The following is a 26,851-nucleotide window of genomic DNA, read 5'->3' on the forward strand; positions in this document are numbered from 1 at the left end:
CCATCTAAATATTTTCTATCTATAACATTGAGAAAGGAAATGGTGAATGTGTCAAAGCGACAACAACCCGACCATAGAGCAGACAACAGCCGAAGGCCACCAATGGGTCTTCAATGTAGCGAAAATTCCCGCACCCGTAGGTGTCCTTCAGCTGGCCCCTAAAAAATATGTATACTAGTACAGTGATAATGGACGTCATACTTAACTCCGAATATACACAAGAAACAAAAATTAAAAATCATACACGACTAACAAAGGACAGAGGCTCCTGACTTGGGACAGGCGCAAAATTGCAGCGGGGTTATACATGTTTATGATCATCTAAAAATAATTTTTAATGTGTCATATGCTAGATAAGTATTTTCTAGTGTAAAATATGATTTCCATTCTAAAAAGCCAATACTAGGTGTTTGCATTTCTTTGTTTCAAGTTAGAAGTTACAAATGACATGATTGTTTAGGGTTTGAGTAGATTTTTTGTTTATGATGTTAAGATTTACTTTGATATTCTTATTGACTTGAGTATGAATAGATGATGAGTTTTTGATGATATTGGTCCACTGTTTTGGAATAGCTTTGTTCAGTTTTGTTAGCTCAGCTATCCAGTTTGTCTTATTTTGTAGTTTACTTAGTATGATGTCTGAGGATAAATGTCCATCTTTATCTAATAAATCATTTATAACCAGAATGTTCTTTTGTATCCAGTTTTTTTAAATAGTAAACGTTTATTGTTGATGTTGATATACTTATTGCCCTATATTATTTGTTTCCTTATTTCTCAAAACATGGTAGGCTTGTGTTTAGTTTTTTCTTTTGCTTTTATCCAGGTCTTTATCAACTGCAGATACAACTCTGGGTATCTTGAGGGTTATTAACTTTGTAAAACTTGTGAAGAAAATAACGTCTTGCTAGTTGCTAGTTGAGATGCTTTATGATCGTAAGATAAATAGATACGTAGTAACAATAACGTTACGTTGCATACGAAGTGTGCGCGCAATTTACTGGAAACAATTAAATTACATAACGTTCTAATGTCTCTTGGCCTATATTCATGACACTGGGATTTGTTTTATAATATTTTGTTCATTAATATTTATATTTTCTATATTCATCTTGAATATCAAAATAATATCTCCTATCTTATCCAGAAAATATTTTGTTCATCATTTTCGTCAAACAACAATTGTATAGAGGCCAGCTGAAGGACGCCTCCGGGTGCGGGAATTTCTCGCTACATTGAAGACCTGTTGGTGACCTTCTGCTGTTGTTTTTTTATTTGGTCGGGTTGTTGTCTCTTTGACACATTCCCCATTTCCATTCTCAATTTTATTTCATCCATTTGTGTTGAATTGTTCATATATGAGTATCAATACAAATAGTTTTTAGCCCCCCTTCAGTATAATTTTGTGACAAAGTATCTCTTTTAATCATATCACTTTTTCCATTCAAGATATAGTTATATATCATAGTTTTAATGTTTTGTATAAAATGTTTTGGTGTAACATCACATTGCTTGTTATATATGTTATATATGGGAGTATTAGAGACTTCACAACAGTTATTTTTACTTGCCTCTTAATCTTCACATAATTACTATCATTGTTTAAATAGAAAAATGCAAGGTTCATTTAGGGAGCTACCATTTGATTTTTATGGGGGGGGGGGGGGGGGGGGGGGGGCTATGATGGAAAAAAATTTCCTGCATTTTTTTTTAGCTGTATAATAGCTATTAGCCCATAAACATCAAATGGTTGCTCCCTGTAACGGAACTATATTAAAATAGATTGGTTTAACCATTACAATGAATGCCCTACAATTATTTAATCACATAATCTATATTATTATGTTTATAAAGTGACAGATTACTTCTGATAATCAATTAAGTTTGTTTGATATATGCTATTTATAAATTATTCATTTTTAATAAAACACATTTAAAATATACCGCGCATTTAAACTAGTTTTGTGTACATCATGTTTACCATTTATCATATAAAGTCACGTGATAAGTCGTGTAATGACTTTCCTGGTCGCCCTTATATAAACAACAATGAAACACTCGTAATTATCAGGTAAAGGAATGAGTTTTACATGATTTGAATAAATATTTTGTTATTAATATTTTGTTAATCTATGAATAAGATATGAACAGTAAGTGTAATTTCACTTTTTCTCTACCCAAGAAAACGAAAGTTACAAAGAGAGAACAACTCCAGCTTATTTTACTGCACAATTCCCATATGCTCATTGAGTTGTTCCGGTTTTCAGTTTTGTAATACCTAATCTTTGTTTGTGTGCTTCTGTTATAGACTTTTGACCAAGCTTTCTATTTGAAGCTTCCTCGTGCAAGTGTGATTAGGAAATGGTCATTATTTATCCGCTGAGGGTAAAATATTTCAAATTTTTCACATCAAAATTTTTTTTATTGGCAACCCCCCATAATTTTTACAAACCCCGTAATGACCCCTCTCAAAACGATATATCATAAGTATGACCCCCTCAAAAAAATAAAAACAAAAAAAAAATAATTATACCTTCATTTTCATTTAAAAAAGATTTTTAAAAAAGATTTTAGAATGTACACGACCATTGTTCAGTCCTACATCTATCCCAAGAAATATTATCAAAAAGGGTGTTAACGCTTTAGAAAGTTGAAATACACATGTTCCACTGCTTTTTCAGAATCATTTTATGTTTTATACAGTTGTTAATCTTAAAAATTGATCAGATACACTATTTCTTTAGCATGTTGAGAGATTGGGCATCCTGCTTGTGCTGTTCACTATCAAAGATTTTAAAAATGACAGAAGATATCTAAATAAACATCTTACTTCAATATCATCAACAACTTATATACGTGACAAACTTTCAATGCACAGTAAAATAAATTTTATAACGGCAACCCCCCAGGCTACATGTATGTGATATTTTTGGTAATGCACCCCCTTCTTAAATGCACTGACCCCTTCAGCTGATAAGTAATTACTGTTCCCTTATGCGTATAATATAAAAAGTAAACTCACAAAAATACTGAACTTAGAGGAAAATCAATTTGGAAAGTCCATAATCACATGGCAAAATTAAATAACAAAACGCATCAAAAATTAATGGACAAGAACTGTAATATTCCTGACTTGGTACAGGCATTTTCAAATATAGAAATACAAGTCATCCGATTGGGTTCCTAAGGATTTCCCTATTTTCACCAGGCGTCTCTTTAACGATGCAACCAAAACCCTTTTCTCTTCAGTCCATTGAATTAATCAGTCAAAATGTACAATTGCTTTCCTTATCTGTTCTCGGCCCAGATTTGCATGCAATATATGCCCTGGAATCCAAACAAACATAACAGTAACCAACACATTTATTGTTGGTTTGTCTGTTCCTTTATACTAGGAAGTTCAATTGTCGATTGCAATTTTTGTCGGCAGATAATAATAATTAAAAAATATATAAAAAAAATTATGAGGACAACTGTAAAACCATCCATTTATATTTTCATAGGTCCATAAGTTTGTTTGACAATATGGAATGTAAAACCACTCAGACGAGTATGATACTTTATTCCCAAAAAATATTACCTAATTGTAAAAATCTGTCAAACTACCTATCACGAAAACATAAAGCTATTGAAAATAAATTTATGCTGCATCCTCTCTGTAGGGTGTCATTTCCTATATACAAGTTGATGGGACGTGCTGCTTGAATATGTCGTCTTTCCCAGCTCGAAAATATGGGAATGGATGTGGAAAATACATATAAGGTCGATAAAGTTCCAATTACTTACAATGCTTAAGGAATGACTGTAAAAAAACAAATTCTGTCTATGAAGAAATAACATAAAAAAAATTTGTACACACTGAATAACGCGCGTAGCGGGTTATTTAACAGTGTGCACTACATTTTTATGTTATTTCGAATAGACAGAAAAAATATTACAGTCATTTTTTTATAATTCAATTTTAAATTCCATTTTAAATCATAGAAAACCATGAAAAAACCTTGATGACGGCACGGTCACATGACTAAATTATGTCTATGGGCTGATAACACAATAACGTCAGCCAATCAGAAGATGCGTTACATCCAAAATTAAATTATTTGTATATGAAAAGCCCTGTCTTTTTTCACTGCCTCAAGTCTCGACGTAAGTAAACATTACACACATAATCTTAGCTTTAAATATTTCATTATTCCAACAAATCGCACGAAACCAAGCCTACATAGATTAAGGTTACAACTCACCTACGTAATATAAGAAAAGGTATACATTACGAAGATCTACTCTACCAATGAAGTATTGAAGTATTGAAGACTGCATCAGATGTGGATAATAAATAAGAAAACCGTTATGAATTCAAAACGATGATTTATAATGATACAATGCAATGGCTTCTTCATCCTCTTATCATTACTTTTTTTCAGGGAATCATTTTCTATTGTATAATGGCAACTTCATCTTTAAGTTGCGGTGTTTGTGATTTACGCCATACCACCAAAGCTTCTGCCGTTTGGTGTAGTGAATGCGATGAAGGACTTTGCGTAGGCTGTCAGGAGCATCATAGTTTATCGAAATCATCCCGAAATCATACTGTTATACCAATTTCTGAATTTGAAAAATTACCCAAGGATATAGTTCAAATATCTCAGTTTTGTGAAAAACACAATGAAAAATACATCATTTACTGCAAGAAGCATGAATGTCCTTGTTGTAGCAGCTGCATTGTACAAAATCACAACAAATGTGACGAAATCGTAAAACTAGATGACGTCATTCATAACGCCAAGACATCAAATAAATTCTTCGAAATAGAGCGGACATTGTCAGAAGTAACCGAAAATATTGAGAAAATCATAAAAGATCGACAAAAGAACATCAAGACATTATCAGAGACTCGAAAGAAGATCGAGAAGGAAATACAAGCGACCCGAACAGCAATCATTAATCATATCGACAAAATACAAGCAGATATAATAAAGGAGCTATATGCATCGGAAGACAAGGAGAGTAAGAATATCTGTCAACTGCTAAATTCTTTAGAAGAAAAACAACAGGAGATTGCGACATTACAGATGAATATTTCAGATATCAAACAGCATGCGTCAGACCTTCAGACTTTTTTGTCTATGCAACGAATCGAAAAGGAGGTTTCTGGCACAGATGAATACATCAGGTCAATATCCGGTAGCGAGAATTTAAAAAAGATCGGTCTGTCATTTCGTATCAACACTGCAATTGCAAATTTCATTTTCGACATTCAAAATTTTGGAAGAATCACGGTTGAAACTAAACCGTCTAATATTGAGCTTACCACGAGAAAGCAAAAACAAGCTCAAACGATGGTGGTAAAAGAACCGTCAAGATCGTTTGGAAATATTAATCTACAGTTACAGCAGACTATTAAGACGAAACAGGACTATAGAACGTTTGGTACATGTCTGCTCCCTGATGGAAGGATGGTATTTTCTGCCAGAAGGCTAGGCAACAGTTCTGTTTTCGTGCTGAACGCAAATGGATCACTGGATTTTGAGGAAAGATTACCATCATCATCCTTTGATGTAGCAAATATTACGGAAACCAATTGTTTGGCTGTTTCAACTGGAGGTTATGCTGAGCAGTGTATTTATATTATTGATATGCAAAACAAAATCATGAACACTATTTCTTTAAAGGGGTATATATATGGGATAACATATAGTGGAGCCGATTTAATTTATTCTGGGCGATATCAAGGAATTCGAATGATAAATCCTCATAACAAGACCATAAACAATATAGTAGTAGGTCAAATGGAGTCCGAATGCTACGTTACAACATTTTGTGACAAGCTGTATCATACCAACCCATATAAAAACACCGTTACATGTTTTAATCTTCAAGGTAAACTACAGTGGACATTTCAAAATGAAAGTGTTTTGCAGACACCAGGAGGCATTACCGTAGATAGTAGCGGTAACCTATACGTAGTAGGACGTACATCAAACAATGTTATACTTATATCTACTGATGGAAAACAATCTCGACAACTGTTATCTACAAATGAAGGGCTCTCCGAACCATGGGCGATTCATTTTAGTAAGGAAAGAAACATGCTGATTGTTGCGAATAAAAGCGGAAAAGCTTTCCTATATTCTGTAAACTAACACATCTTCAGTTATGATTTAGTGGGTGTAGAAAATCCTAACATATTAAGGTGGTTAGATATTCACATTTTCTCTGTCAATTGTCTTAGAATTAGATGCGTTTATATGATCATTATGATATTCATTTCTAAAACAGTACATATGAATAAAAAGGAATCTGCATTGATTACAATTCCTACAAGTTCATATCAATAAACTGAAACAAAAATATTAGTATTGTGTCATTAAGTTGCTGTTTAGTAATCGATCTAAATATATATTAAAAGTCTTACGTGTCTTGAACCCCAAATAGTATACGAAAGTTATTCACTTAGTCTTTCAAACCATTTAAGTTGCATTACATTTTGATAAGACCACAACACAGATAGAGATCCACAAATTTTTATTTTTTTAAAATTTTTATTATGAGACCAAACACAAAGTTGAAGGTAATAACCGTAGGTGACCGTACGGTCTTCAACAATTAAGCAAACCCTTAACATTCAATATTCAGTAAAAGTCTCCAAATTGCAATATCTGAAATAATTCTACATATCATTCAACGATCTAATGTATGCTCATAAAATCAAACAGACAAAAAATATGCGATAAACATCATCCATCAAAGTCTATTGACAACATTGGCATATACTGTCATTCAATTGATAAAGACTTAAAGATTTTCCTTATCAATTTGTTTGGAAAAATTTACCAGATATGCGCCTGAAAGTAAACAGCAATACAGTACATTGGTTGTTTTCTGTAACGAAAGAAGAAGAATACGGTGAATACGGAAAATAATGGTAAATTGGATAAGGACATATATTTATCATTGCAACAGGTCTCATAACGACACTCCAAAGGAACTTTTGAGAGGTTTCGTTCAGTGCAGAAACGGGACGTGACACATGATTAACACATTAATCATAATGTTAGTGTCTATAATATAATTATTCCTCAAAGATGTTTAATAATCTCGATGATGCACGTTGACGATTTGTATTATCGTGGATGACCTAAGCATCATATCGTATTTTAGACGATTTTTCGTAAATTTCTTATATTAAATGATTGTGTTATATGTTAAGAACAAAACTCTTTTAAGGGATGTCTTTAAACTCTATAAAACATAGGCTATTAGTGTTAATGATGCTGCCTTTACGCACATGCATACTTTGCCAAATAAAAGAAATTCTAATAAGGGGTCCAAAAAAAAACCTCAATATGGCTTTCATCATCCAGTATGACCATTCCGAATATGTACGAAATATCTGAAACTGTTCAACATAAAGAAAAAAAAGGTTACTTGTAATCGATTCAGCACGTTTGATTTTGGTCCAGCAATATGTGTAAATATGTAACAGAAAAAAAACGTCACAAACAAAGCGATTTACAATCAAGGAATGCAAATCACAAATGACAATACTGTCACTACAATTGATTGCGGTATTTATCAAAATACCTATATAAACAATCATTTGGAAGTCGTTAGAGACTCAATTCATACGATAGAGTTTTCTCTGCACAATCGTTATTGTTCAACGTATAATTGTTCTATTGTCAATAATAATGCTTCCTGATGTAATGTCAAATTTTATTTGAAATATTCACTGCCGTTTTGAGTAAATGTGTTGGTCAACATCTACAATTTGACATTTAATATATTGCATATGTAATAAAACACACATATTTGCAGTTAAGCAGAACGGCATTATAATTGATTCGATTAATGCACATTTTATTAGAATTTCCTTTCTGCACCTGCAACTTGAGGGTTTCGGTCTGACTTAGAACACTTTTGTTTATGTTGGACTAATCATTCAAAAATATGGCTATTCCTGGTTGCTGTTGTGTTCACTTTTCAATGTGGAAACATTTTCCTTTTTATGAAATGAACCATTTGATGAACACATATGCTTTATCTCCACAACAGATTAAATTAAAAGACTGCGTTTAAATATTAACCTGTAAGCTTGATATGTCTCAATAATGTTTTTTATATTATATTTTGACTAAATGAAACCAACTTGACTGCTTATAACGCAATGTTGTTTCTACATTTTCGATTTTATAAAGGTTCGATAATAGGATTGGTTTCGTTCGAAGCTTATGCTCCTTTAAAAAGCTGTCGTACAAATATATACTACGTTTTAATGTACACCACTAGTTAATTGAACGAGCCCTGCATTCATTTAACTATAGAATAAGGCATCTCAACAAAGCTGCTTAAGGTAGAAAGGGTGTCTAAATTATAATCCATAGAATTTCTTAATAGTTTGCCAAAATGTAGTTTATATCCTGCTTGTATCAGAACTTTAATAAAAGAGTGGGTCACCGGACTTATTTTCACACTACAGATTGTGCAAAATTGTCAAATTTTGTATAGATTATGCATGAAAAACCCAATATTTGGTCATAAAACGAAAACCACACCATAGAATTTTAAGATGAAATGTGAGAAGATTGCTCCAATATTATTCTTTCGAATAATAAGAAGAAAAAAGGGGGTCACCGGACTCGTTTTCTTGCTACTTAATAAAATGTGTAAATTTCTAACACAGTTTATTGTAAAAGCACTATCTGAATTATCTTGCATTTGAGTTGTCTACCCTTTTTTGGCAAAGTTGGAAAAAAGTGAATCAAACAAAATTTTTTTTTTGGGTAAAATACAATCATAATTTTGATAAAACATGGTATATTCTATATTATAATGAAAAATCTTACTTACGAATTACCTACTAATTTCAAAATTTGCACATTTTATCAGAAGTCTAGACCTTGTTTTCTTGTATTTCAAATTCAAAAAATGGAGGAGGACACCCTACTACATTAACACTACTGAGTGGCGCAGAAGGAACATAAGTTGCATTACTTCCATTGTACGTTTTAGTCGTTATGCTGCTTGATGTTACGGATCTTCAAAATATAACTGCATACTCTAATATCTTGTGAAGGCATCATTGCTTGATACAATAACATGGTATTATAGGGTTATTGCATTAACATTGGGGAATATTGTCCTGAGTAGAAATTCATATTGCACGAGCTTGCGAGTGCAATATATGTTCTACGACGGACAATATTACCCAATATTCATGCAATAACCCTTTTATTGTACAGCAATATAATATTCTAAAGTAGAAATAATTTTAAACAAGATTTTATCGTTGATGACGTCATGAGTTTTGAAAATTTCTTGCACTAGTGCAATATTGGAATTTATTGCACGCTAACTTTTGGTTACTTTCTGTGGGAAATATTATATTGCTATACAATAATATCAGTTAACAAAGGTACAAGGATTATAATTTAGTACGCCAGACAAACGTTTAGTCTATATAAAATTCCAAAAAGTTGTGCCAAATACTACACACGTTTATAGTTAGAGTAAAAAATAAAGACAAGACGATTTATTGTTAATGAAACAACTCGCCAGAAGATACCAAATTATATCTATAGAGGTTAACAGCTATAGGTCACTGTAAAAAAACTATTTCAGTACTCTTGGTTATATTATTGAAGGAGGAAACCGAAGTTTTAAGGAGGTTCCATATTTAAATTAAAGTGTCGACAGGCTGTACTTCAACTACTGAGACCACGAGTCTACAGCGACCCCTGAAAACTTGAAAAACAACACACAATTGAAGATGTAAAAACAACACAGAGACAATAATGTAGAAAAAGAAGAAATACAAATTAAAAAATAAGAGGATTATTAAATACTATAGCAAGACTATGATAAAATCGCGCTTATAACTGGTATTTTTTTACTTTGTGTTGAGTACTAAATTTCACGGAAAGAGTGTCTTTGTTCGCGTACTTAATGCTGCAATTATTGTTCAGTTGAATACACACAATCCAGTGCATATTATTCGCAATAGATACCAAAAAGATACTAGGATTATAATTTAATATGCCAGTTGTGCGTTTCGTCTACATAAGACTTATCAGTGATGTTAAGATCAAACTAGTTATAAAGCCAAACAAGAACAAAGTTGAAGAGCATTAACTGATGTAAATAGACACGGAATAATATGTCTGCATAATTCCCTGACGTCAATACCTAACAAAAAGAACAGTTCTCAATAAAAAAAATATTCCGTAAAGTCCTTTACAAAATGTAGTGACATGCCGTATCGGATGTGATATTTTCACAGATATTGCATTTCCTCTATAGACCTTATGTTATTGTGTGTGTTTTGTTTTACCTTGGAGTCAGGGTTGGAGAGCTTTCAATAAGATATACAATCCGAATGTGGACAATATTTTAGACTAAGTATCTACAATGAGCTTTCTTAAAACCATAGTTTGGACAAGTTTACAAAATATAAGATTTAATTTTGAAATTCAACATGTCTATGGTTTGCTATCAACATATGATTTTAACGAATGAAACCTTTTTGAATTAGAAAAAAAAGAAACTAAAGCACGGTGCTCCAAACAATAATAATGAATTTCATTTGGTATACCTTTCAGTATTAAATAATTGTCAGACAACAGTCAATTGCTACATTGAATGTAAATTAGTCAAATACATACAAGACATTTACTGCCAAATACATCATCAAACAAAATCTCTTCAATTTAAATATTTTATTATATCAAGCGAAAATATTGTTTAGAATTACACAGGTTCCCAAAGAATCATTCAAAATATCTTACTAACGTATCGGAGTTTGGAATGTATTTTTGATAGTAACACCATCGTATTTGCTATCGAAGCGTCTTCGGAAGCTCTTGTGACCGAAAATGAACTTAAATATAAAAACAGACACACAAAAACAGACAGACATACTGGTGCACAATTAAATGATTCAAGGTTCGTTTGGAATATCAATAGAACCAGAAATGTAAATCATCGTTCTCATCATATAACAATTAATTATATAAGCCAAATTAGCCAACACTACAATCCTTGTAGCACTGTCATTTCTTTTTTCACTTTTCACTTTCTTTACTTAGAAACAACTGAACAAGCTAAACGTATACCAACCTCATCTCAAACAAATGGCCCATATAAGAGATTGCAAGCAGACGAGCACATAAGGAATCGAAATATTGACATGAAAGCAATAATCATTAATTCGATGTGTTTGTTCATTTTCCTTCAAAATTAAGCCAAACTTGATGCAAACAACAGAAAATTGATTTCAACATTTTTCTTTTAATAGGAGCTGTTATAAATCGTCGAATAGACTAAGTGAATCAAAAACTTGGAGTCAAGGTTGGGCAGTATGAATATTTCAATATTTATTGTTATATAATGTTGTCATTTCAATGTTATATTTAACATTGCCATTAAAGTGCGAGGTTTGGCATGCCACAAAACCAGGTTCAACCTACCATTTTTCCTTTAAAAATGTCCTGTACCAAGTCAGGAAGAAGGCCATTGTTATATTATTGTTCTTTTCTGTGTGTGTTACATTTTAACGTTGCCTCGTTTGATTTCTCTTATTTTTGAGTGTAAATTTACATTGCGATAAGACGTGTCACGGTACTTGTCTATCCCAAATTCGTGTATGTGGTTTTGATGTTATATTTGTTGTTCTCTTGGGATTTTGTCCGATGCTTGGTCCGTTTCTGTGTGTGTTACATTTCGGTGTTGTGTCGTTGTTCTCCTTTTATATTTAATGCGTTTCCCTCGGTTTTTGTTTGTTACCCCGATTTTGTTTTTTGTCCATGACTTTATGAGATTTGAACAGCGGTATACTACTGTTGCCTTTATTTATTTATGAAGATATTTGTTTCGTACTTAATTTTGTTTTTGCACGAACCATCATTTTAACAATAGACTAGCTGTTACTGTTGTTATTTATACTAGTATTTTATGTATTTGTAAAATAAGTACTGAAAGACGGATGTGTCAAGAAAATTTAACTACACACAGTTTGCCGATTTTCAAATATATCTAAAATGCGGTAAATTTCACATATATTTTAAATAGTTACACATTCAAACAAATTTTAAATACTTAAATTCTCTAAGATTTTAAATAAATTTATGTTAAAATAGATTAACATTGTGACAAATGTTCTACAAAACATATAGATAACATTTTAACCGTAAACGTTAACTATTTAAGATTGTATGTGTATCATGGTAAAAATGAAATGTTTATAAAAAAAAGCCTTGTGATCAGTTGTGTATTTACTTTCATGGACGCCCCTTTTCACGATCACTGAAATAATGCAATTATCAGGTAAAATTATCGATTTTAGCATGATTTGTATCCATTTTTGTAATTAAACATTATATCTTTATATTAATCAATTACTGAAATAAGTAAGAAACTATATCACTTATATTTCGAGACCAAGATTATGCTCAAAAGCTCAAAAGCTAAAACACACCAAACGTCAAATGGATATGAACTGTCTTTATTCCTGTCTTGGTACAGGTATTTTCATGTGTAGAAAATTATGGCTCAAAATGGGTTTTATAGCTAGCTATACCTCTCATTCATATGACAGTGGCATTATTTTCCATTGTATTGACAACAAAGTGTACACAAATTACAACATATATAGTAGGTAAAAATGAAAAAAAATAAGGGTATAACTGTCAACAAAGGAAATCAAAAAGACATATAGAAAAAAATACATAAGCAAAGACGAAAAACAAAAATACTAAAAATACTAAATATAAAAAAAAAGATGTGGTATGATTGCCAATGAGACAACTACCCATAAAAAGACCAAAATGACACAAACATTAATAACTATAGGTCACCGTACGGCCTTCAAAAATGAGCAAAGACCATACCGCATAGTCAGCTATATAAGGCCCCGATAAGACAATGTAAAACAATTCAAACGAGAAAACTAACGGCCTTATTTATGTAAAAAAAATGAACGAAAAACAAATGTTTAACACATAAACAAACGACAACCACTGACTTACAGGCTCCTGACTTGGGACAGGCACATACATAAATAATGTGGCGGGGTTAAACATGTTAGCGGGATCCCACTCCTCCCCTTAACCTAGGACAGTGGTATAACAGTAAAACATAAGAACGAACTATAAAAATCAGTTGAAAAAAGCTTAACTCATCAGATAGACAAAAAATACAAGTGGAAGTGGCGCACAGTGACGGGAAACATAACTACCGAGACAAGAGTGACAAACTCTGTCAAAACAGTAGAAAAAAATATTTACAAAGATAACAAATTAACACTTTCTGAATAAAACTTGACAAAATATTTAATATTAAATTGATAATAACTTTATATCCCAAAGACACTTTAAACACTGGTCTTCTCATATATTTTATGATAGTATGATACTAAACCCCTAACGAGAAGGATTGTGTGCGTGATATTCATATGATGTAGACATAATCTTTCAATCAGTTTAATAGAGGTCTGGAGCTGGTATTTCAGTTAACTGCTAGTAGTCTGTTGTTATTTATGAATTATTGTCATTCTATTTATTTTCTTTTGTTACATCGTCTGACATCGGACTCGAACTTCTCTTGAACTGATTTTAATGTGCATATTGTTATGCATTTACTTTTCTACATTGGCTAGAGGGATAGGGGAGGGTTGAGATCTCATAAGCATGGTAAACCCCACTGCAATTTTGCGCCTGTCCTAAGTCAGGATCCTCTGGTTTTTGTTAGTCTTGATTGATTTTTAATTTTAGTTTCTTGTGTATAATTCGAAGTTTAGTCTGACTTCCATTATCAATAAATTTGTATAAATATTTTAAAGGGGCCAGCTGAAGGACACATCCGGGTGCTATAGTTTCTCGCTACATTGAAGACCCATTGGTGGCCTTCGGCTGTTGTCTGCTCTATGGTCGAGTTGTTGTTGCTTTTACACATTCCCCATTTCCTTTCTCAACTTTATATAAAAGGAGATGTAAAATATAACAAAAGGAAATTTAAACTCATCAATTGAAAGTAAACAAACTGACAATTGCATGACAAAAACTAAAAACCAAACTACATAAAACACATCAACAACAATTATAACGGGGCAGGTAGAATCCAACCAAAAATTAGTGGTGATATTCGAAGCTCCGACCTCAGAAACTCCGTGGGGAAAATAAAGCCTTTGACACCCGTGCACTAGTCAATTAATTAAATAATCTGACCTGATTTTCTGTCTAAAGAAATAATTTTACAAGGAATTCCGAATAATTCTAATGCAAAACCAACTTACAGCTATTAAAAACCATGCCAACCCTTTCATTATCAAGATGAGGAACACATTTTGGTATCTGAATGATACAGAATATTGATTTTAAAAGTTTATTCCACAATTTATCGGTCTTTATTAATAGGAACGACAGAAAATCGATGCAATCCGACAATCACATAATTAAATGATATTGGTTGAATACTAAACCAATGTTCAAAATGTCAATACTGTTTGAAAAACGAGATCGCGTGCAGGGAATTATAATGTTACCGCATGGGGTTTGTCAGCTTTTTGACTCAATTTTTTGGCCCTTAGGATTCGTCGTAATGTTAAAATCTGATTTTCGATTCATTACGGGTGTAGGATTTCGTCATACCTTTTGATTCAAATATTACAAAACAATAGTTGAAAGCCTAATATATCATGTGCACTATGTACAACTAGGGTAAAATAATAGTTATACATAGCACAATATAATACTCAAGAGAGGAAATTTGATCAAATGTGCCAATTGTTATATCTGTTACGAGTATGTTTGTACAACAAAACAATAAAATCGCAGAAATTCAACTAATGGCATATTTCAAACCAGTTTTTTGCTGTTGTCTGCTCTATGGTCGGGTTGTTGTAAATATTTTGTTCATCATTTTCGTCAAACAACAACTGTTATATCCATTTGAATTGAAATGTTCATATATACGTATCAATACAAATAATTTTTAGTCCCACTTCAGTATAATTTTGTGACAAAGTATCTCTTTTCATCATATCACTTTTCCCATTCCAGATATAGTTATATATCATAGTTTTAATGTTTTGTTTTAAATCTTTTTAATAACATCACATTGCTTGCTATATATGTTATATTTGGTAGTATTGTAGTATTAGAGACTTCACTACTGTAACAGTAATTCTTCCTTGCCTCTTAATCTTCACACAATTACTATCATTGTTTTTATAGAAAAATGCAAGGTTCATTTACGGAATCATATTGAAATATACTGGTTTAACTATTACTGTGAATGTTCTACAATTGTTTAATCACATAATCTATTAATAATAATTATGTTTATAAAGTGATAGAATACTTCTGATAAGAAATAGTCAATAAAGTTTGTATGATATATGCTTTTTATAAATTATTCATGTTTAATAAAACACATTTAAAATATACCGCGCATTTAAACTAGTTTTGTGTATATCATGTTTACCATTTATCATGTACTGTGGATTCATTTATTTTCGTGGGTACCAATTTTCGTGGTTTGATGAAAATTCATATATTCGTGGATATTTAATTTCGTGGTTTTGGCAAAGTCTACACTCATTCCTTTAGAAAATTTGGTTTTCGTTGAACATTTGAATTCGATCCTGGTTCTCCTGTACCCACGAAATCCACGAAAATTAGTATCCAACGAATATTGATGAATCCACAGTAAAGTCACGTGATAAGTCGTGTGATGACTTTCCTGGTTGCCCTTTGATTAACAACAATGAAACACTCGTAATTATCAGGTAAATGAATGAATTTAACATGATTTGTATAACTGTTTTGTTATAAATCATTTATTAATCTATAAATAAGATATGAATAGTAAGTATAATTTCACTGTTTCTCTACCACAGAAAACGAAAGTTACAAAAAGAGAACAACTCCAGATTATTTTACTGCACACATCCCATATGCTCATTGAGTTGGCCCGGTTTTCATTTTTGTAATACCTAATCTTTATTTGTGTGCTTCTGTTATAGACTTTTGACCAAGATTTCTTTTTGAAGCCTCCTCGTGCAAGTGTGATTATGCGTATCATATACATGATATAAGTCATCCGATTGGGTTCCTATGGATTTCCCTATTTTCACCAGGTGTCTCTTTTATGATGCAACCAAAACCCATTTCTCTTCATTCTATTCAATCAATCAATCAATCAAAATGTACATATGAATTGCGTTCCTTATCTGTTCTTGGCCAAGATGTGCATGCAATATTTGCCCTGGAAGCCAAACAACATTACAATAACCAACACATTTATTGTTGGTTTGTCTGTTCCTTTTCTTCTTGTAAGTGCAATTGTCGATTGCAATTTTTGTCGGCAGATAGAAGTTAAAATATATACTGTGAAAGTACTTTAATTCGTGAGTATCATTTTTCGTGGTTTGAGCAATATTTACATGTTCGTGGGTTTTTAAATTCGTTGATTTTAGTTTTCTATAAAAAAAAATAGAAAAAATTAAAGCCTTTAGACACGAAGGTTACAAATAGTCTGGATTGAATGGATTGAAGGAAATTGCAAAGTAAACATTGACCCGTTTAAATCCTAGTGACAACCCAAGATAAAGTGATCAACAGATTAAAGACCATCAAAGGTGTTAATTGGGCCATAAACATGTCACCTAAAGAAAACAGCAACATAAACAAATGCTATAAACGTATCTTAAATTGCCAAATGATTTTTATCATAATGAAGCCCAGCGTGAAATTGTTATTTTCCATGTGTAGGAAAATTATGAGGATATAAAATGAACACTTTATCATACTAGCCTTTCAAAACCGGAAATCTGACTTTCATCATCAAAAATATTTTTTATGAAAATTAAAAGATCTGAAGTTATACAGTTTAGGTTAGTAAAGATTAAATGAGTATAACCTTGCATGCAGATGTAGTTCTGTGACTGCTATTAAAGTAATCTCCGATTCGGCGTTATTCAATACATTCTTTAGATCATATCAGTAGTCAAACCTACATGGGGATCTTCCTTGTCTTGATTTGGACAATGATTGTTTTATTTCGTTGACACTTAAATTCGTGGATAGAGTCATCCACGAAAACCACGAAAATTGGTACCCCACGAATAAAATTACTTTCACAGTATAAAAAAATTATGAGCACAACGGCTGTAAAACAAATCCATATATATTTCATAGGTCCATAAGTTTGTTTGACAATATGGAATGTAAAACCACTCAGCCGAGTATACTTTATTCCCCCAAAAATCGCCAAATTGAAAAAATCTGTCAAACTACTTATCACGAAACATAAAGCTATTGAAAATAAATTTATGCTGCTTCCTCGCCGGAGGTGGGAGAGGAATTTCCTATACACAAGTTGACGGGACGTGCTGCTGGAATAGGTCGAAATTATGGGAATGGATGGGGAAAACTATCAGAAATATATGATAAGGTCGATAAAGTTCCAATTACTTGTATATGAAAAGCCCTGTTTTTTTTTCACTGCCTAAAGTCTCGACGTAAGTAAACTTTGCACACATAATCTTAGTTTTATATATTCTTTTGTTCCAACACACCGCACGAAACCAAGCCTACATGGATTAAGGTTACAATTTAACATACGCAATATAAGAAAATGTATACATTACTAAGATCTATATTATATGAAAAGGATGGGGTAGCAGCTCCACAGCGACTCCCTTCCAATGAAGTATTGACGTTGTCAAGTATTTGCCGCTGTACAATTGCTTAGTAACTAACGTCACTAACGTTACCTATTGTTTTACGTTGCCTATTGTTTACGTAACGTTGCCTTGTACATAACTTGAATACAATTTGATATGAACACAACGCCTTTCATTACTAACCCTAAAGCGAAGTACTAACCACAAGAAACACGATACACGATATTGAACATGAAGAACTTTCGGCTGCCGCAGACAACCTTACAAAGAAGAGGAACCTGCTTGAATCTTTAGACTCACAGATCTTAGATGGAACCGAATTAGAAGACATGGAACAAGAAATTCTTGACGCGGACGATTATGCAATGAATATGGAAGTCGCCATTCGCCGACTCAAGGACATAGTTTCTGGAAACAAAACAACCCCATTTCAGCAAACGGTGAGTGAAACAACGTATGTTCCAATAGCCAATACACTTGATTCATCAAATTTTCCGTCAACAAGTATTGCAAATCATAATTCAAACCATTCAGAAAATGTATTTTCCGTAGATAACAACTCCGTTTATACGAATGCAAACCCAACAACAGCAACAAACTTCTATCACAAGCTACCGAAGCTTGATCTACCAAACTTTACGGGAGACATATTAACATGGCAGACATTTCACTGATCTAGTATATCCATCTTTTCCTTGGCAAAGTTCATCTACGACTCCTAGCTTCCATGTTATCCTAGGAGAATCATCGTGAATCTGGACTACATCGCCCATCTTGATAATATGACTGTTTGTACCGATGGTCTTGTGAAATTCTCTTAATGCAGTCAGATATTCATTTTTCCATCTGATTTGGAATTGTCTAATAAGTTCATGTTTAATATCTGCTTGCGAAATTCTTTCCTTCGTTCTATTAATTAATCTTGTAACTGCACTACGGTGACCACCACGAATTGCTTTTAATTTCTCCATGGGTCAAATATTTTAGAGGATTGTTGCAATATTTCTCTTTTCGTTACACATCTGGCCTGGTCCAATTTTATACTATCTTGAAACGAAATTGTATCTTTATCTACGTTCCATAACAGACCGAGTATTTTCACAGATTTGCTTTTATCCAGGGAATTCTCCGTTGCTGCAACTTGTCGTAATTTTACATTATTCGACGTCCAAGACCTCAAGTTAAATCCTCCTTTGGATAATAATTCTCTCGATTCTTTGTAGAATGTCATCATGCTCTCTTCGGTTTGAAAACTTGACAAAACATTGTCCACGTATAAATCTTTCTTTAACATGTTTGCAGTTATTGACGAATTATTATTTAAATGTTTCAGTAGGGTTGCATTCAAAATGAACGGGGAACATGTTGTACCAAATAAAACTACTCTGAAACGATATGTTATCAACTGGCTTGTTGGGTCGGCGGGTTCACTTAGCCAAAAAAATCTCGTCACGTCTCGATCCTTTTCGTCAAGCTCAATTTGAAGGAAAGCTTTTTCGATGTCTGTCGTAGCTGCATATTGGTGTAATCTAAATCTTGCTATTATTCCAGTTAACTCATTCATTTGTGGCGGGACGGACATAAGGCAATCATTTAGGCTGGGCTTATCTGATGATTCTCGGCAGCTGCAATCATATACGATGCGAATTGGGGTGGTTGGTGAGTCTTTCTTAACAGCATGATGAGGAATATAGTGTATTTTCTCACCTGCATTTTCATCTTGAACTTTTTCCACGAATCCTCGTTTTTCCTGGTCAGCAATAATGTCTCCATAGACTTTCATCATTTCTGGTGCTCGAGGTCGCGTTTGTCCCAGTCAGTGACATTACTTGCTTTAGGAAAGGTTCCATTGTTAAGCATCATTTGGGCCTGTGGTGTTGCAGATATAGATAAATTTCCACTAGGTTCTTTATCTTTAAGTTGGTCTCTCTCCTTCTTTAGACCAGTAATATGTAAAAAGCAGATCTTGAGTTTGTCTTCGTAAAACTTGGATTTATATCGTATATGTTCCAAAAGCTGTGCCCGTTCTTCTTTCATATTCTCGATTCTGTTTTCTCCATCTCCAATTTCACCTTGAAGACCGGATATTTTTTCCTTTAATAGTTGTACGTCGACAGATAGTTCTCGTATGACATCCTCTTGTCTCTGTATCTCTAGATGTAAATCCATCTTCCCATCCTTCATGTTGTTAATGTTGTTCTTAGACTTAATCAGCATATCTTCGGCTCTGTCTAGTTTTCTATTTGCTTGCTCTAAGTCAGATGTCATTCTCTGAGTGTGAGCTTGAAACCTGCATAGTTCTAGCTCGACTGTCTGTTTTTCTTTGTACGTCTGTTTTAGCTCATCTGCCAGTGAGCTTTGTTCTTTTCGTCCCTCAATAAGCTGGCGCTTTAAATCCTCGTCGAATTCTTTTCTAAAATCGCTTATATAAACCAGGTCAGCTATTTTGCTTGTTAAATCAGCTATGCATTTATTTGTTACACCAAGCTCCTCTTGTGCTCCTTTTCTGTCATCTGTCAGCGTGGTTATTTTACTACTGAGGACATCTTGTTTCTCTAGAATATTTTTGATAATTTTCTTCTTTTCGCTTGGTCGACGTTTCATGTTAATGCATCATTTTCGCTCTCTACTGTATTGACTATGGCATTTTGCGGTAAGGGTTTTGCTGTACTTACGCTTTCTTTTTCTTGATTCTTATTACTGTCACAAAGACTAGTGTGGTGCTTTTTATCACATTTTCTACATCTAAAACGCGAGCGGCATTCTGAAACTTTATGACTTCCAAAGCAATTGTAGCATACTTTTTTCTGTTTAATTATAGAAAAGCGTTTTTCTCTGTCTACAACAGTTGTGCATTCTAGGGAAGAATGTGATTGTTTGCAATAAATACATGTTTTGGGCTTGGTCTGATAGCTTCCGGACTGGGGTCTTGAATAGCTTTTGGGTTTAGCTGCTGTGTAAAATGATGCAGTGGGAGTAAAGTTATCTGATTGATTCGAAAAACCAGTTTCCTGTACGTGCATTTCTTTACCAATCGCTTCCCTCAGTGACCTAATATCCCAATTCTTTTTCCCATGTTCTCAAGTAAATGTTTTGCAAGTCGGGCTCCCAATAATGCTCCCATCAGTTCTAATCTAGGCAGTGTTATCTCTTTCAAAGGGGATACTCTATTTTTTGCCATTACAATAACTGACTGGTCCCCGTTCACTAGGTACGCACAAGCACCGTACGCGCTCTGACTTGCGTCTGTGAAAACATGCAGTTTTCTAGTTGTAATAGTAGACGATTCGTTATTGTAGAAATAAGATCTCGGTATTTCAATTGTGAGTGCCTGTTTAAGATCCTGTAATAAAATAAACCATTTGTTCCGTATATTTTCCGCAAAATGTTTTTTGTAAGTCCAATCATTCTTTCCCAAAATCCGCCATACCATGGCGCTCTACTCGGAATAAATTTCCATTCTGCTCCATAATCATTGAGTTTGTCCTTTAAAGATAACGAATTGGTTAATAGTTTGAACTCTTTACTAGCTGTAATAAAAGTTAACGCATTATCTGAAATCATCGTTTTCGGAACGGATTTACGGCTACAAAATCTTCTGAATGCTAACATAAAGAATTTTTCTGTCAAGTTAGTGACAATCTCCAGATGAACGGCTCTTGTTGAAGCACACGTGAACAGACAAATGTATACCTTAATCTTGGTATTTTCACAATTCTTTACATATAACGGTCCTGCGAAATCGACTCCGGTCACAGTAAACGGTACGGGTTCATCAACTCGGTCTTTCGGTAACGGCGGAGGGTCTGGTTTCAGATAAGGTTTTCCCGTTACTTTACGACAAGTCACACATTTCCGTAAAACTGTTTTTACGCATTGTCGAATTCTTGGTATCCAATAACTTTGGCGTAAATGTGTAACTGTACTATTCAGTCCTGAATGTAAATGGTTAACATGCGAATCCCTAATCACTAGATTTGTGAAATTGTGTTTGGCAGGTAACAAGTACGGAAATTTCGTATTTTCACTCAAAGAAGCATTGTGTATCCTTCCTCCACATCTGAATATTTCATTGTCGTCTTTGAAAAGTTTTAACTGTCTAACAATAGATGATCGTTTATTTGGTTTATCGCCGAAATTATACGTAGTGTTCTGTGTTTCTTGTGGTTAGTACTTCGCTTTAGGGTTAGTAATGAAAGGCGTTGTGTTCATATCAAATTGTATTCAAGTTATGTACAAGGCAACGTTACGTAAACAATAGGCAACGTAAAACAATAGGTAACGTCACTAACGTTACCTATTGTTTTACGTTGCCTATTGTTTACGTAACGTTGCCTTGTACATAACTTGAATACAATTTGATATGAACACAACGCCTTTCATTACTAACCCTAAAGCGAAGTACTAACCACAAGAAACACGATACACGATATTGGTGCCGTGACCAGGATTAATTAATAGAACGAAGGAAAGAATTTCGCAAGCAGATATTAAACATGAACTTATTAGACAATTCCAAATCAGATGGAAAAATGAATATCTGACTGCATTAAGAGAATTTCACAAGACCATCGGTACAAACAGTCATATTATCAAGATGGGCGATGTAGTCCAGATTCACGATGATTCTCCTAGGATAACATGGAAGCTAGGAGTCGTAGATGAACTTTGCCAAGGAAAAGATGGATATACTAGATCAGTGAAAATTAGAACCAAGCACGGATTGACTAGTCGTCCTATTTCAAAACTTTATCCGTTAGAGGTTTCCGACTCGACAGTGCCATCAACAATGCCAGCCACAGAGACCAGAGAGCGTAAATCGAAAACAGAAGCCAAACTTAAGATTAAAAAATGGACTTCTTAATTAATTTTGTTATAATACAAGAGACTGTAAATAGTGCGCCGTAATTTTGATATATAGTGAATAGACAGTTCAATGATTTCTATTTTATTACATGGACTTTAAATGAATAATTATCATTTTCACTTTTTGTAACTTAATTTCATCTTGATAATATTTTAATAATTTTCACTTCTCGGCGCCCCCAGTGTCAAGTATTTGCCGCTGTACAATTGCTTAGTAACTAACGTCACTAACGTTACCTATTGTTTTACGTTGCCTATTGTTTACGTAACGTTGCCTTGTACATAACTTGAATACAATTTGATATGAACACAACGCCTTTCATTACTAACCCTAAAGCGAAGTACTAACCACAAGAAACACGATACACGATAGACGTGTCCCCGATCGAGACTGCATCAGATGTGGATAATAAATAAGAAACCCGTTATGAATTCAAAACGATGATTTCTAATCAAACAATACAATGGCTACTTCATCCTCTTATCATTACTTTTTTTTTCAGGGAATCATTTTCTATTGTATTATGGCGACTTCATCTTCAAGTTGCGGTGTTTGTGATTTACGCCATATCACCAAACCCCAAACCTTCTGCGGTTTGGTGTAGTGAATGCGATGAAGGACTTTGCGTAGGCTGTCAGGAGCATCACAGTTTATCGAAATCATCCCGAACTCATACTGTCATACCAATTTCTGAATTTGAAAAATTACCCAAGGATATAGTTCAAATATCTCAGTTTTGTGACAAACACAATGAAAAATACATCATTTACTGCAAGAAGCATGAATGTCCTTGTTGTAGCAGCTGCATTTTTCAAAGTCACAACAAATGTGAAGAAATCGTAAAACTAGATGACGTCATTCATAACGCTAAGACATCAAACACATTCTACGAAATCGAGCAGACATTGGTAGAAGTAGTCGAAAATATTGGAAAACTCAGAGAAGACCGACAAAACAACCTATTATCTGAGACTCGGAGGCATATTGCAAATGTCATCCGAGATACCCGGATAACAATCAATAATTATATCGACAAAATACAAGCAGATATAATAAAAGAGCTTTATGCACCGGAAGACAAGGAGAGTAAAAGTATCCATCAATTGCTTCGTTCTTAAGAGGAAAAGCAACAAGACATTGAGATATAACAGAAGAACATTTCAGATATCAAACAGCATGCGTCAGATCTTCAGACTTTTTTGTCAATGAAACGCATTGAAAAGGAGATCTCTGGCAAAACTGAATACCTTAATTCAATATCAAGTAAAGAAAATATGAATCAGAAAGTTCTGTCATTTAATATCAATACTGCAATTCAAAATTTCATTTTCGACATCCCAAATTTCGGAAAGATAATAGTTGAAAGTAAACCATCCAATATTGAGCTTACTAAGAACAATCGAAAACAAGCTCAAGTGATGGTGTCAAACGTATCACCAAGATTGTTTAAAAGTATCAATCTAAAGTTACAACAGACAATTGATAAGAATCAAAAGAGAGACACATTTGGTGCATGTTTGCTTCCAGATGGAAGGATTGTGTATACCAGCCATAATGACTTTGGCGTAAGTAGTGTCATGGTGTTGGACGCAAATGGATTTTGAAGTATTGTTACCATCATCACTCTTAGCATGCTTTGATATTAATTTCATTACAGACAACAATACATTGGCTGTATCATCTGGGGGGGGGGTCTACTTTCATGCGGATAGACATTATTGACATGCAAACCCAAAAAGTCGAGAAAACTATTCCGTTAAAGGGTAATATATATGGGATAACATATGACGGAACTGGGTTAATTTGTTCAGAGTGGTATCATGGAATTCGAATGATCAATCTAAATGACGAGACCATAACCGATAGTAGTGGTGACATATACGTAGTAAGACGTAAATCAAACAATGTAATACTTATCTCTTCTGATGGAAAACGATACCGACAACTGTTATCTACCAAGGACGGCCTCTCCGTGCCATGGGCGATTCATTTTAGTAAGGAAAGAAACATGCTGATCGTTGCGAATAAAAGGGGAGAAGCATTTTTATATTCAGTAAACTGAACAATCATGCAGATATATGATTAAGTGACTACAGAAAAAGTAAACAATTTGAAATGTTTAAACTAAATATGTTTTCCTAATGTCATGAATACAGTATTATATGTTCTGAGCTTCTTACATTGTATGTATTGCAATGGGGTCAAGATAAAACCATTACCAGTAGTATTTTCTTAATATCAGTTAAGAATTTACTCTTAAAAGGAAATGCGCATATGCACCTTTGTTAGGCATTGTCATGCACTTTAAGCTATACCGCCCCCGATAAGGACGTGACATTAGCAGGCGATTCAATAACCCTTAGAAATACAACCGGTTTTTTGCAGTTTGTTCGAGATTTATTTTTTCTCAGTCACATTTTGAAAATATGATAATTTGCTAGCTATAGGATCACAATTGATATTCATATTTAAAGCAGTGAATTTGTACAAAAAGAAATTTAAATATCTTTAATAACAATTTCTTAACAGTAGCTGCAGTGTATCAATAGATTGAAAAATGTATATTGTTATAATTTTGCTGTCTATTAATCAGTCTTGACATTTGATTTGAGAGTCTATTGATTTGAGACCCGAATGTCATAAAAAATATATTGACCTGGTGTTGAAGTCATTAAACTTTGCTCAGTGCTTTGAGCACAAAAATCATGCTCGAAACATGAAATCCAGCATTTTGATTGGTTGATTCTTGAGTGTGAGTACAAAAATCGTTCTCGAAAGTTTTATGACCGCAAGGCCTGGTCTTTCCAACCTTTTTAATTACATAGGACAAGAGCTAGGGTAAAGAAAGACAGAGATCCATACAATTGAAACTTGACTATAAAACAACTGCGAATTGGACAAAGGGAACAACCACCGTAGCCTGGTTCATACAACATGTACAATCCATATCGTTTATAATTAGTATTTATAATATTAGTTTTGTTTATTGCAATCCTTTATTCAATAAAGAAGAGAATTATAAAATTGGGTTTGACAATATATAATATGAAGATGTGGTTTTATTGCTGATGAGATAACTTTCCACCATGTGTGTTAATGCCTTATACAATATATATGGGGTCAGAAACCCCATATATATCGTATTAAGTCACAAGCACACCATGTAACGAATTTATCTTACCAACTATCTTCACATGTGGAATTTTGACTAGCGGCCAATCAAAGGGATCAAATCTTCAATAATTTATAGTATAAACATCCTATTTCCATTTGTCTAAACAGAAAACAAACGCCAACAATAACAACTTTTTAGCTTTAAATTTGTTTTATGCATACATTTCAATCGTCTGTTGAATCCTTTCAGATTTCTTTTACTCCGTTACGCCAACAATAACAACTTGTTAGCTTTAATTATGTTTAATGAACTTATTTCAACCTTTCATCATCAATTTCTTTGTCTATTGAATCCTTTTATATTTGTCCTCAACATCGTGTTGTTATTATAAAGGGTTGTGGCATCTTTTTTCGTTTTTAAAGGGAAGTAACTCCTTACTAACCCCATATGGTAACTAACCATGTATGGTAACTAACCCTATATTTTTAAGTTAAAAACAAACATAATAAGAAGGATGTGACAATGTTGAACGTGTTTACGAGATTTCGGAGTTTATGCTAAAAAAATGAAAACAACACGTTTTATAATGTCATGCGTCCGAAGCGCTTTTCTGGATTTACATTCATCAGAAACGCTCAAGGCAAAACTTTTGAAATCCGAGGATGTAGAAGTACCGAAACAGTTGAAAAGCTATATGTCAATAATATTTAAAACAAATAGCAAAAATCATTTAAGGTCGACTTTTCCTGAGAGAATTGAAACCTTAATTTCTTTTAATTTCAAAATTTATAAACGGACAATATTAGAAAGGTTAGTTATAAATAATGTAAGTTCCTAACCAGTCTTTTTCATGAATTGTTAATAAAGAACTAAATTTAGGACATACGATGACCTAAAGTTGTGAATTACTTTTGTCATTTTGGTCTCTGGTGGAGAGTTGTCTGATTGGCAATCATGCCACATCTATTTTTTTATAAGACTTTTCTTTTTCAAAAACCACACCCGTATCACTTTCCGGGTCTCACATACGGTAATGGTTGAGGGTTTATACAAGTGTCTGATATTAAAAAAAAGCTAAGGTATATACAAGAAGTTCCAGATTGTTTTTCAGAATTGAGAACAATAAGTCAGTATTTGCACTTCTACATGTTCTTGTGTATGTGCTTTTTCTGTCAGTGGGCATGGCTTT

At 33.4% G+C, this 26,851-nt stretch overlaps 1 long non-coding RNA gene across 1 annotated transcript in view; it reads left to right on the forward strand.

Moving 5' to 3' along the window:
* LOC143083386 (uncharacterized) overlaps window positions 1-24,715 on the forward strand; it is a 31,637-nt gene extending 6,922 nt beyond the window's left edge. Inside the window, exons 2-3 of the long non-coding RNA XR_012980674.1 lie at window positions 5,619-5,946; window positions 24,414-24,715. This is a non-coding gene — a long non-coding RNA (uncharacterized LOC143083386). The remainder of the gene's footprint in view (window positions 1-5,618; window positions 5,947-24,413) is intronic.
* The last annotated feature ends 2,136 nt before the right edge of the window (window positions 24,716-26,851 follow it).

The sequence above is a fragment of the Mytilus galloprovincialis genome, chromosome 7 (genome assembly GCF_965363235.1).
Source record: "Mytilus galloprovincialis chromosome 7, xbMytGall1.hap1.1, whole genome shotgun sequence".
Classification (NCBI taxonomy): Eukaryota; Metazoa; Mollusca; class Bivalvia; order Mytilida; family Mytilidae; genus Mytilus; species Mytilus galloprovincialis.